The following is a 12,125-nucleotide window of genomic DNA, read 5'->3' as shown; positions in this document are numbered from 1 at the left end:
GTTGATGAATTGAAGGAAATTAACCTTGGGACAGAAGAACAACCCCGACCAACATTTATAAGTTCTCGACTCAGCAATGAAGAATCTTCAAAACTGATCAAGTTGTTGTCAGAATTCAAAGATTGCCTCTCATGGAGTTATGATGAAATGCTAAGATTATCCCCAAAAATCACATTGCATAGGCTAGGGATGGATAAAGATTTGACCCCAGTAAAACAAGCTCCCAAAAGAATGTGCCTCGAGATAGAGCAACAAGTCATTGTTGAGGTAAAAAAATTAATAGATGCTAACTTTGTAAGAGAAGACCAATAGCCCACATGGTTAGCCAATATTGTATCAGTTAATAAGAAAAATTGACAGATCAGTGTTTGTGACAACTTTAGGAATCTAAGCAAAGCCTATCAAAAAGATGAATTTTCATTGTCGATACCAGAAATGATGGTGTTTTCATTGTCGATACCAATGAATTTTCATTGTCGATACCAGAAATGATGGTGGACATTACTTCAACACATGAGATTTTCTCCTTCATGGATGATTCATTAGGTTATAATAAAATCAAGATGACTTCAGAGGATGCAGCACTTACAGCTTTTAGAATACCAATTGGGATTTTCTAGAACACAGTATTGCCATTTGGGTTAAAGAATGCTGAAGCAACATATCAACAAGCTATAACCAATATCTTTGACAACCTCATTCACTACTAAGTGGAGTGCTACGTGGATGATTTGGTCATCAAAAGAAAACAAAAAATAAACTATTTGTACAATTTTAGGATCGTCTTCGAACGATTACGACAATATAATCTGAAGATGGATCCCTTAAAGTGCACCTTTGGTGTTACCTCAGAGAAATTTCTTGGATTCATTTTCCTTCATCTGGGAATCAAGATCGAGCTGGATAAGATTGAAGCTATCTTAGAAATTCCTCCTCCCAAAACTTCGAAACAAATACGTTCCTTCCAAGGAAAAATGACATATCTGAGACGCTTTATTTTTAATCTCTCAGGTAAGTGTCGGCCCTTCTCGGCATTAATTAAAAAGCACACCAAATTTATTTGGGTAGAGGAATGCTAGCAAGCCTTTGAGGATGTCAAACAATACTTAATGACAACTACTATTTTGGCAGCCCCTATTCTCAAAAAAATGTTGATACTTTATACTGCTGCCTTAGATGACTCTCTTAGAGCCCTGTTAGCTCAGGTCAATAACTAGGGTAAGGAAAATGCGCTCTACTACTTGAGTTACCATATAATACCGACAGAGATAAAGTATCCATCCATTAAGAAAAATTATCTGGCTTTGATTTTCACCACTCAAAAGCTTAAGCATTACATTATTTCTCATAAAATTACCCTTATTTCAAAAGTTAATTTGTTGCAATATTTGATGACCCGACCCCGACCAACACTTTCACCAACACTTTCTGAATGTCTAGCAAGATGGTCGATGATTTTATTGCAATTTGATATAAGTCTTGTTCCCCTCCTTGCTATCAAGGGACAAATTTTAGTAGTTTCTCACAGTACACCCACTTCCAACTAGGTCCCCTCTTAATGGCGAGTTACCAGATGAACAGGTATTACAAATGGAATTCTCCAGTGCGCAATGTTGGGAAATGTAATTTGATGGGGCATCTTCAGCCATAATAGATAAATGATCAGGGTTAGTTATATCGGGCAAAGCAAGAATTGGTTTGATTTTCATCACACAAGATAATGACATTTTGAGATTTTCCTTCCACTTGACAGAATCATGCACCAATAACAAAGCATAATATGAAGCTTTGATCACTGGGTTGGAGTTGGCAATCTTAATGGATATAACAGATATTGTCATCTATGGCGGCTCACAACTTGTTATCCAATAAGTCCTCAAACAATATAAGATTTTGAAACCAAAATTAGCAGAATACCACCGGTACACAATGAAGTTACTTGAACAGATTCCCAGTGTGACTCTCTACCAGATTCATCGGGGTGATAATGCCCTTGCCGATGCTTTAGCAAAACTTGTAAAAGAATTAGTGTGGCCCCTGAAGGATTCCATTGACATTACAGTACAAGAAAGGTGATTTTAGTCTTGGATTGACCACAACAATCTATATAATATAAAAAACGAAGAAGGAATGATGATTGCAATTGTTGACATCAATGAAGATCGGCGTAAGCTATTAATAGAATATTTACATATTGGAAAATTACTAGAGGACAAGTGTGAGGCATATCACATCACAAGTAGGGTTATATCATATGCTCTAGTAAGTGATGTCCTCTACAGAAGATTGTTTGATCAGATGTGGCTACAATATTTGAGAATAGCTGAAGCATAGAGTATTGTCAAAGAAGTACATGTCGGATTGTGCGGTGCTCACCAGTCAGGTCCTAAAATAAAAATGAAGATCAAAAGACTCGGATATTATTGGCCAGCAATGATGTTCGATTACATGGATACAGTTAGAAGGTGTCACCTTTACCAAGTGGATGGGGTGGTCTTACACCAAACTCCAAATGTGCTACACCTAATTGTTGCCTCATGGCCATTCGAGTGTTGGGGCATGGACTTAATAGGTCTAATATACCCTCGATTCTCTAAGGGACACAAAATTATTCTTGCCGCTACGGGTTACTTCTCCAAGTGGGCAGAGGCAGTGCTGTTACAAGAGGTTACAACACATCATATTTTGCAATTTCTAAAGAGTTAAGTCATCTACCGTTTCAGAGTTTTGCGCAGAGTGATCTCCAATAATGGGAAAGCTTTCAAGGGCATAAAAATCAAAAAACTTTGTCAAGTGACATGGGATAGAGTGGAGATACTCTACAAACTACTATCCTAAGCCAAACAAACTGGCTCAAGCCTTCAAAAAGATACTTGTGCAAATCTTAAGAAAAAACAATGGATGCAAATGCATGAGATTGGCATAATAAATTGTTAGAAGCTTTGTGGGTGTACCAAATGATGTTCAGGAATCCCACTCAATGTACATCATACGCACTTGTGTACGAGTCCAAGGTCGTACTACTGCTAGTTTCTTAGAATTGTCGTTGCCAACCAAATCACAATAGAAGAAAGTAAAAAACTCTGACTTGAAGAATTTGAAAGTCTCAAGGGAAAGCGACTAGAAGTGCAACAACATTTGGAACTTTACCAAGTGAGGATGGTGTAAGCTCATGACAAATTGGTCCACCCAAGGACGTTCAAAGTGAGTGACCTCATTCTTGTTCTCAAAAGACCTATTCTTACCATTCACAAGATGGGTGGAAAATTTGAACCAACTTGAGAGGGACCATTTGTCGTAGGAGAGGTCTATTCAGAAGAAGCCTACAAGCTAGAGGATTTCAGAGGTGAAAGAACTATGCTACCGATCAATAAAAGATATTTAATGTCATACTATACAACTTGACACTGCTCAAAATGAGATTTTAAAAGTTTGATTGTTTTAGGGTTATTTATTTGGTCAGGCGTGTGTGAATGGGTCTAAAATTTTGTAATAAAGTTAACCTCAATAAAATGAAAACTTTTGAGGTTGCATAATTCAATTTTCTCCTTTTTGCTTTTAATTTTGATATTATATTATATATATATATATATATATAATCTTCGCACCCATGTAACCGAAAATTTTGTCTAATAAATGTTTTGTTTTGTTCTTGTTCTTGTTAAATATCTTCGCAATGATATTTTTTATGTCGTCTGTAGAAAAAATGTCAGGATAGAAGCTGATTTTTGCTTTCAATGATGGTTAGAGTCTCACACTTAACGAGGAAAGAACATCTCAGGGTGACATCATAGACCTAAACTGGGACTTTGGTCAGGTTAACGTGGACTATGAGGTTCTCCTGATGGTCGTGGTCAGTCTTTGAGAGAAAGAAGGGCTACCGTAGTTGTTAAAGATCAGCACTAAAGAGGATTCCTCGCTGATGATGAATAAAGTGATAGCGCAGCAAAATCCAATGAAAGGGACTAGTCACCTGGCACCCATTATAAGTGCGTCAACAGAACATCTAGTCAGTGCTAATGATGAGAGACTATCAGATGCACCATTAAAAATAACTCAATGCAGAAATGTCAATCACCAAAAAACATATAGCTTTCCTACATGAATAGAAAAGACGCCTAAAAGAGGCAGAAAACTTACTTACCCTAATTACTGTGGGAAAAATCTATTATCCTTGCATGAGAGAGATTTCCTCAAGTTTGCCTGCCATAGAGGATGAGTCCATGTTTGCTACAGAGGCGACATTACAGGCAATTTCAGATGAGCTTTGTGCAGGTTGCCTGACCCACAACTCTGAGATCCCCGGGAAGATACTAGACATAGGAGCATTCGTGGAATGCCCATAATGTAATGTTCTCCACTTAGATCATTACAGCACTCTGCAGAAGTACACATCTACCGACAGTGGATTTCAGGATATCGGCCACTCATTTGGAGAATCATACATTCCATTGGATACAAAGACACCGCAAACATGGATTCCTATGGAAATTGAAATGAGATAGCAGCCCCGAAAGTCGGAGATGGTTACCAAGGTAGAACTTGACGAGATCAGCAAAATAAAGAAGAGAAAGTTTGAATTCTATGAAGAGATTCAGAGAAATTTTGTCAGCATACTGGAAGGTCTGGAACCGTACACCAGAGTCTTTTCTGAAAGTGAATAAATAACCATTCTTGATTGTATTTTCAACCTGAAGGACAGTGGTCAAGCTGCTATTCTGATGGAAAGAAATTATTCAGAACCACAAAAGTGGATGTGTGGAAAAGCCAGGATAACCATCCAATGTGGTTATTGCTACAATTTCACCAGGGATAGGCAAGGGAAACCCCTAAGGATCTTAAGACACGGTGAGGTAGATCCATTTCCTCCAAAAATAAAGTGGATGATAAAAAGGATGGTCAGATAGAGCGTACTGTCAGCAGACTACATTCCAAAAAGTTGTATCATCAACATTTATGAAGAGGGAGACTGTATTTCCCCACATATAGATCACCATGATTTTGTTAGACTCTTCTATACGGTCTCATTCATAAGTAAAAGAAATATTTTATTCGATAAAGAAATCAAAGTTGTCAAACCCGGTGAGTTCAAAGGATCAGTAGGAATCCTCCCGCCGGTGCGTTCGTTACTAATTTTAAAGAGAAACAGAGCCGATCTAGCAAAGCACTGCATTCCTTGAGTGCCACGACACGGAGTTTCCATTACACTCAAAAGGATGGATGACAACAAGATGTTGTATGGATTTGATCGGATCCAGAATCGGAGGAGCTACAGCCATACAAGCTATGAGATTGGTGTACCTCTTAGTACACGTGAAGAGAAGTTCTTGTAGTAGGTCAGCTTGATCAGCAGCTCGTCCCATAAAGGATAGATAGACAATTTTTTGTCACCTTTTGTACTCCGTCAAAGCAGCATATATGATATGTATTTAGCATGTGATGTTTCAGATGTAATCAGTATGATTGTCTCTTTTGACACTTTCAACATGTATTCAGTCTGTAACACCTGTTTAAAGCAGATTACTGAAATTTCTTTCGGATTTCAACATATTTGTCAAATTTCCCTTTTGTGCAATCGATAAAAAGCCGTAGAACAATATGTTGGTGCTAAACTATGATGAACAAAGAACAAAACAATAACAAAATTGATGCTAACAAAATTTAAATAAAATATCCTTTTGAAAAATCAACCGACGAAAATTAAGTTTTAAAAATATACTTTGATAATTTAATGTGATAAAGACAACAAGAAAAGAAAATAATAAATTTGTTGAGTTTGTTTCTCTCTAGTTCAAGGTTTCTTACTATTTTCTTGTGCAACATGAATGTCTTGGTCTGCACCAATTTTCGTACATTCCCGTAGAGTTACATACTTTGCACAAAGTCTCACAAATTTTCCTTATCAATGTCAATCTTTACATGTCACAAATCTATGAGCTTAACACCACAAATTCTCTACACTATTTTCATGTTGTTCTCGGGGTCAGTGCATAAATTATGATTCCCTTCCTTAGAAATCGGTACCTAAATTGTGATTCTCTTTTTGGGATTGATGCCTAAATTTCAATTCCCATCTCGAGGTCAGTACTAAAATTCTGATCGCTCTTTTCAAGGTCGGTACCTAAATTTTGATTCTCTTTTTGGAATTGATACCTAAATTTTAATTCCCATCTCGAGGTCCGTACCTAAATTTTGATCCCTTCTTTCAAGGTCGGTATCTAAATTTTGATTCTCTTTCTGAAATTGATACCTAAAATTTAATTCCCATCTCAGGGTTTGTATTAAAATTCTAATTCCCTTCTTTCGAGATCGGTACCTAAATTCCAATTTTCTTTTTTGGATTGAAACCTAAAATTCAATTTCCATCTCGGTGTCAGTACCTAAATTCTGATTCTCTTCTTTCGAGATCGGTACCTAAATTCTGATTCTCTTTTTGGGATTGATAACTAAATTTCAATTCCCATCTTTGGTTAGTACCTAAATTTTGATTCACTTCGTTCTAGATCAGGAACCTAAATTTTGATTCTCTTTTTGTGATTGATACCTAAATTTCAATTCTCTTCTTGGGGTCAGTACCTAAATTATGATTCCCTTCTTGTAAAATTAATACTAAAATTCTGATTCTCTTTTTAGGATTGATACCTAAATTTCAATTCTCATCTTGGGGCTAGTACCTAAATTTTGATCCCTCCTTTCAAGGTTAATACCTAAATTCCAATTACATTTCTTGAATTGATACCTAAATTTCAATTCCATCTCGAGGTCAGTACCTAAATTCTAATTCCCTTCTCTCGAGGTCGGTACCTAAATTTCAATTATCTTTTTTGGATTGATACTTAAATTTCAATTCCCATATCGGGGTCAGTACCTAAATTTTGATTCCCTTCCTTTGAGGTCGGTACCTAAATTCAGATTCTCTTTCTGGGACTCATACCTAAATTTCAAATCCCATTTAGTGGTCAGTCCCTAAATTATGATTCACTTCTTTTGAGATCGGTACCTAAATTTCAATTCTCTTTCTCGAATTCATACTTAAATTTTAATTTTCATCTCGAGTTCAGTATCTAAAATCTGATTCCCTTCTTTTGACTTTGATACCTAAATTATGATTCTCTTTCTGGGATTGATACCGAAATTTCAATTCTCATCTCAGGGTCAGTGTCTAAATTCTGACTCCCTTCTTTCAAGGTTGGTACCTAAATTCTAATTCTCTTTATGGAATTGATACCTAAATTTTAATTCTTATATCGGGATCAGTACCTAAATTTTGATTACCTCCTTTCAAGGTCATACCTAAATTCTGATTCTCTTTCTAGAATTGATACCTAAATTTCAATTCTGACCTAGGGGTTTATTACATTGATCTTGTCAGTCAATGCCAATACGTGTGGTGTGCTTGCCCCACACACCAAAAGTATTGGGGGTCCACTTATTGACCTCACTTATTGGTGTGCTCTAGCTCTTACCTCTTTAGTAGCTCTAGGATTTAGCAATAGGAATTTTTTGTTAACTATTCCTAGAGGACTAGAAAAGGAACCCTCACTATTAGAAATCCTAAACTCTTTTTTGATCAACTTGAAGTTCCGCATATTGGTCCTAACCTCTAGCACTTGGTAGGTGAGGTCAATATAGAGGAGCCAAGGGGAGTCCCCATAGAACTTCTTGGCCTTAAGGTTGACCTTGGGTGTTGGTCTGGAGCTAGTTCATTTGTTTGGCGTTGACCGACGAGATTGACAAAAACCAATACAAACTCCTAAGTCAAAAGACCCGAAAGTATGTGTAGAGTTGTGTGTGTGATTTATTTCTGCTGGGGAATTAGCAGGTGTGTGTTTAATTAAGTCAAGAAGTAGGGACACTCACTGGGGATTGGAGAGCGGACTTTGAGTTACGAAATTTTAGGATGTTTTAGAGAACGGGAACCAATTTGCAAGTGCTGGCCCCGAGGTGGGAATTGAAATTTAGATATCAATTTGAAAATAGAGAGAGAGTCGGAATGTAAGGACTACTCTCGAATGTAATGAATCAAAAATGTAGGACCGAGAATTGAAATGTATGTTAATTCTCAAAAGAGAATGTTGGAATGTAAGGACCGACCTCAAATGTAATGAATCAGAAATGTGAAAATGAGAATTGGAATGTATGTCAATTCTTAAAAGAGAGTGTCGGAATGTAAGAACCGACCTCGAATGTAATGAATCAGAAATGTGAAAATGAGAATTGAAATGTATGTCAATTCTCAAAAGAGAGTGTCGAAATGTAAGGACCGACCTCAAATGTAATGAATCAGAAATGTATTAGTTTTTCAAAATTGAGAATTGAAATGTAGGTCAATTCTCAAAAGAGAGTGTCAGAATGTAAGGACCAACCTCAAATGTAATGAATCAGAATGTGAAAATGAGAATTGAAATGTATGTCAATTCTCAAAAGAGAGTGTCGTAATGTAAGGACTGACCTCAAATGTAATGGATCAGAAATGTGAAAATGAGAACTGAAATGTATGTCAATTTTCAAAAGAGAGTGTTGGAATGTAAGGACCGACCTCAAAAGTAATGAATCAAAAATGTGAAAATGAGAATTGAAATGTATGTCAATTCACAAAAGCGAGTGTCGGAATGTAAGGGCCGACCTCGAATGTAATGAATCAGAAATGTATGACTGATTCAAAAATGACAATTGAAATGTAGGTCAATTCTCAAAAGAGGGTGTCAGAATGTAGGACCAACCTCAAATGTAATGAATCAAAAATGTACGACTGATTTAAAAATGAGAATTGAAATGTAGGTCAATTCTCAAAAGAGGGTTTGTAGTGTTGAATTTACAGATATGTATCATTTTAAAAAGGTTGATCCTGTTGAAGGCGATCTGTAAAGCTTTATAAGTTTTTGTGCATAATTTGAAATTCTGCAGGGATGTGCAGAGAGTTAGTGCAGATAACGATGGTTGTGCTACGCACACAAAGAGTAGGAGATTCTGAAAACGGAAGAATCCACTCAACTGGTCTATTTTATTTTCTTGTTGTTTATATCATATTTAATTTTTTAAAATATGTTTTTAAAGTTTTAATTTTAATTGGTTGATTTTCAAAAGAAACTTGTTTTGTTATTTACTCATTTGTGATTATTTCGAATTTATATTTTACTTATTGTTGAAGATTTGTTGTTTCGTTCTTTGTTCATTAAAATTTTGAATCAACGTGTGGTTCGTGGCTTTCACCATCACACAAAAAGGCAACCGACAAAAAGGCACAATTTGAGAGAAATTTCCATGAATTTGCTCCAAAAGAGATGTCATAAATCAGACATAGGCTAACGTCTCAGAAGGTACATTATGTAATCCATGTCAAAATATATTGAGAATCTTCTCATGCTACGAGTACATCGTAGACTGAATATATCAAATACATGTCATAGTGCTGAAAAAAATGAACCCTATGTACCAGGTATGTTGAGCTCCTGATCAAGCAGACCTTCTAAGTCATTAAGTCATGCTCCAGGATTCCAGGATAAGAGTTCCTTTTACATGTACTTAGAGGTACAACCTTCTCATAGATCGTACGGAAACAACTCCTCCAATTCTTGGTCCAACTGGAATCCATACGGTATTTTACTATCATCCATTCTGTAGAAGGTTGCAGACACCCTCGGGGTCACACTCCTGGAATGCAGTGCTTGGCAATGTCTGCACAATTGCCTTTTAAGACAAGTACTGAACCAACTGAAAGAGGAATCTCCACAGCTCCTCTGAATTCGCCAGGGCTGACTATATCGATTTCTTTTCCAAATCGAATCTTGCTTTTACTCATGAACGAAACCGTCCAGAAAGGTCTCATAAAATCATGATGGTTGATGTGTGGGGGAATGCAGTCACATTCTTCATAAATGTTAATGATGCAACTGTTGGGAATGTAAGTAGCAGGTAGAATATTCCACTTGACCATTCTCTTGATCATCCAATCTATTTTATCATTGGGGGTAACGAAACCGCATGGTTGTATCTGAGGATCCCAGTCGGATTCCCCTGTCTATCATTCGTGAAGTTACAACAACAGCCACACTGGATGGTGATTCTTCCCTTTCCCCTCATCCATTTCTTTAGCTCGGAATATGTCCTCTCCATGAGAAGGCCCGCTCGGCCTCTGTCTCTTAAATCGAAGATGCAGTCCAGAATACTCTTTTCATCAGTCTCAGAGAAAACCTTGGTGTATAGCTCCAGGCCTTTCAATATATTGATGAACTTTCCCGAACCTCTTCATAGAACTTGAATTCTCTTTTATTTACTCTGCTTATCTTGTAGTATTCTACCATACCAGAAGTTGGCAGCCATTGTGGGCGTTCCTTCCTTTGGGCCTCGGCGGAAACCCAAACGTGTGTTGGTCGATCCGGAATATGAGATTCAGCCTCTAGTGGGATGTATGACCCTGAGCTCCATGGTGCGTGCTGATCCGTCCCCAGTGGGACATATGGTTCATTTGTCACGATGTCTGGAGTCTAAGACCGGTTGGTTCTTGAAGTGTATTCTTCTAATGTACTGAAATGCTATAGATGTAGAACGTTGCAATTGGGGCATTCTACAAATGCGCCTGTGACTGATGTCCCGGCTGGTACCGCAACGTTGCATGTTGGGCAACCCTTGCATAAGATATCTGGAATTGGGAGCACATCTGATTCTGTAAAAAATCCTGACTCTTCATCTGTAGTGGGCAGGCTGGCAGAAGTTTCTCTCAGATCTGGGTCGTAAATATGTCCCTCGGGAATGGGGTAAGAAAGTTGTTTACATCTCTCTAGCATTTGTGTTCCTGTCGCAGAAAGGCTCTCTACTTCTTTTGTCTGGCATTTCTGCGTTGCGTCCTGTGGAGCGAAGTATTCGGTAATTGTTCATTACGGGCGGCTATCAGGTCCCTTGCTGGAGTAGCTCTGATGGAGGGCAGACGACTCGGCCCCTCCATCGGATCTTGTTCCGCTATCACATTTTTACCTTTGCGTGACACATTGTCCTTAGTGGTTACCCTCAACAGTGAAGGCAGTCCCTCCTTGCGGCGCCATCTCTTCATTCAGTGCAAGGTTCCAACCATCCTGGAAGGCAAAGATCAGTCTCTGTCCTAACATTTTTCTTCAGATGACAGAAAAATGTCAGTGGGCTGAAGCTTGGCACGAACAAGAACAGAACAAAGTATTTATTAGTGTAAATTTTAGTTTATTTTGATGAAGAGGATTATTCATTTTATGTGTGAGTTTTTCTTAATTTAGTAGGGTATTTAAATTCAAAAGTAGAAAAGAGAACGTGTGAAGTTCAAAAATTTTCTCAAAATTTTCATTATAATGAGGTTAATTACAAAATTTGGACCCGGTCATAGACATTTGGCCACATAGATAACCCTAAAGTAATCATAGTTTCAAAGTTTCAACGAAAGCAAAGGCAAGCGGCATTGAGCAGCATCAGGTTGCGTAATAGGTTTTCAGGTATCATTCGTTTATCGATAACATGGGTCTTTTTCCCTAAAAGTCCACCAACTGGTAGGCTCCTCCTATATACACCTTCTCAACGACAAATGGTCCCTCCCAAGTTGGCTCAAATTTTCCACCTAATTTACAGCGTGCAAGAATAGGTCTTTTGAGCACAAGCACGATGTCACCAACTTTGAATGTCCTTGGGCAGACCAATTTGTCATGGGCTTGTACCATTTTCGCCTGGTAGAGCTCCAAATTTTGTTGGACTTCTAGTTATTTTCCCTCGAGACTCTCCAGTTCCTCAAGTCTGAGTTTTGCACTTTCTTCCATTGTGGGTTGGTTGACAATGGTGACTCTGAGAGATAATAGTTGGATTTGTAGCGGGTGCACGGCCTCGTGGCGCTAGCCCGGCCTCGGCTCCGTAGGGTGTACACTCGGGTGTACACTCAGTGGGAGTCCTGAACGTTGTCCGGTAGGCCCACAAGGCTTCTAATAGTTTGTTGTGCCAATCCCTTTTGTTTTCATCCAGTGTCTTCTTTAAAATCTGTATCAGCGTCTTGTTGAAAGCCTCATCCAGACCATTTGCTCGGGGATAGTAAACTATAGAGTATATACAATCTATCCCATGTTTTTTGATGAAATTTTTGATCTTTGTACTTCTGAAAGTTGTTCCAATAT

Source organism: Phalaenopsis equestris, unplaced genomic scaffold (genome assembly GCF_001263595.1).
Source record: "Phalaenopsis equestris unplaced genomic scaffold, ASM126359v1 Scaffold234933, whole genome shotgun sequence".
NCBI lineage: Eukaryota > Viridiplantae > Streptophyta > Magnoliopsida > Asparagales > Orchidaceae > Phalaenopsis > Phalaenopsis equestris.
Note: the sequence above shows the minus strand (reverse complement) of the source record.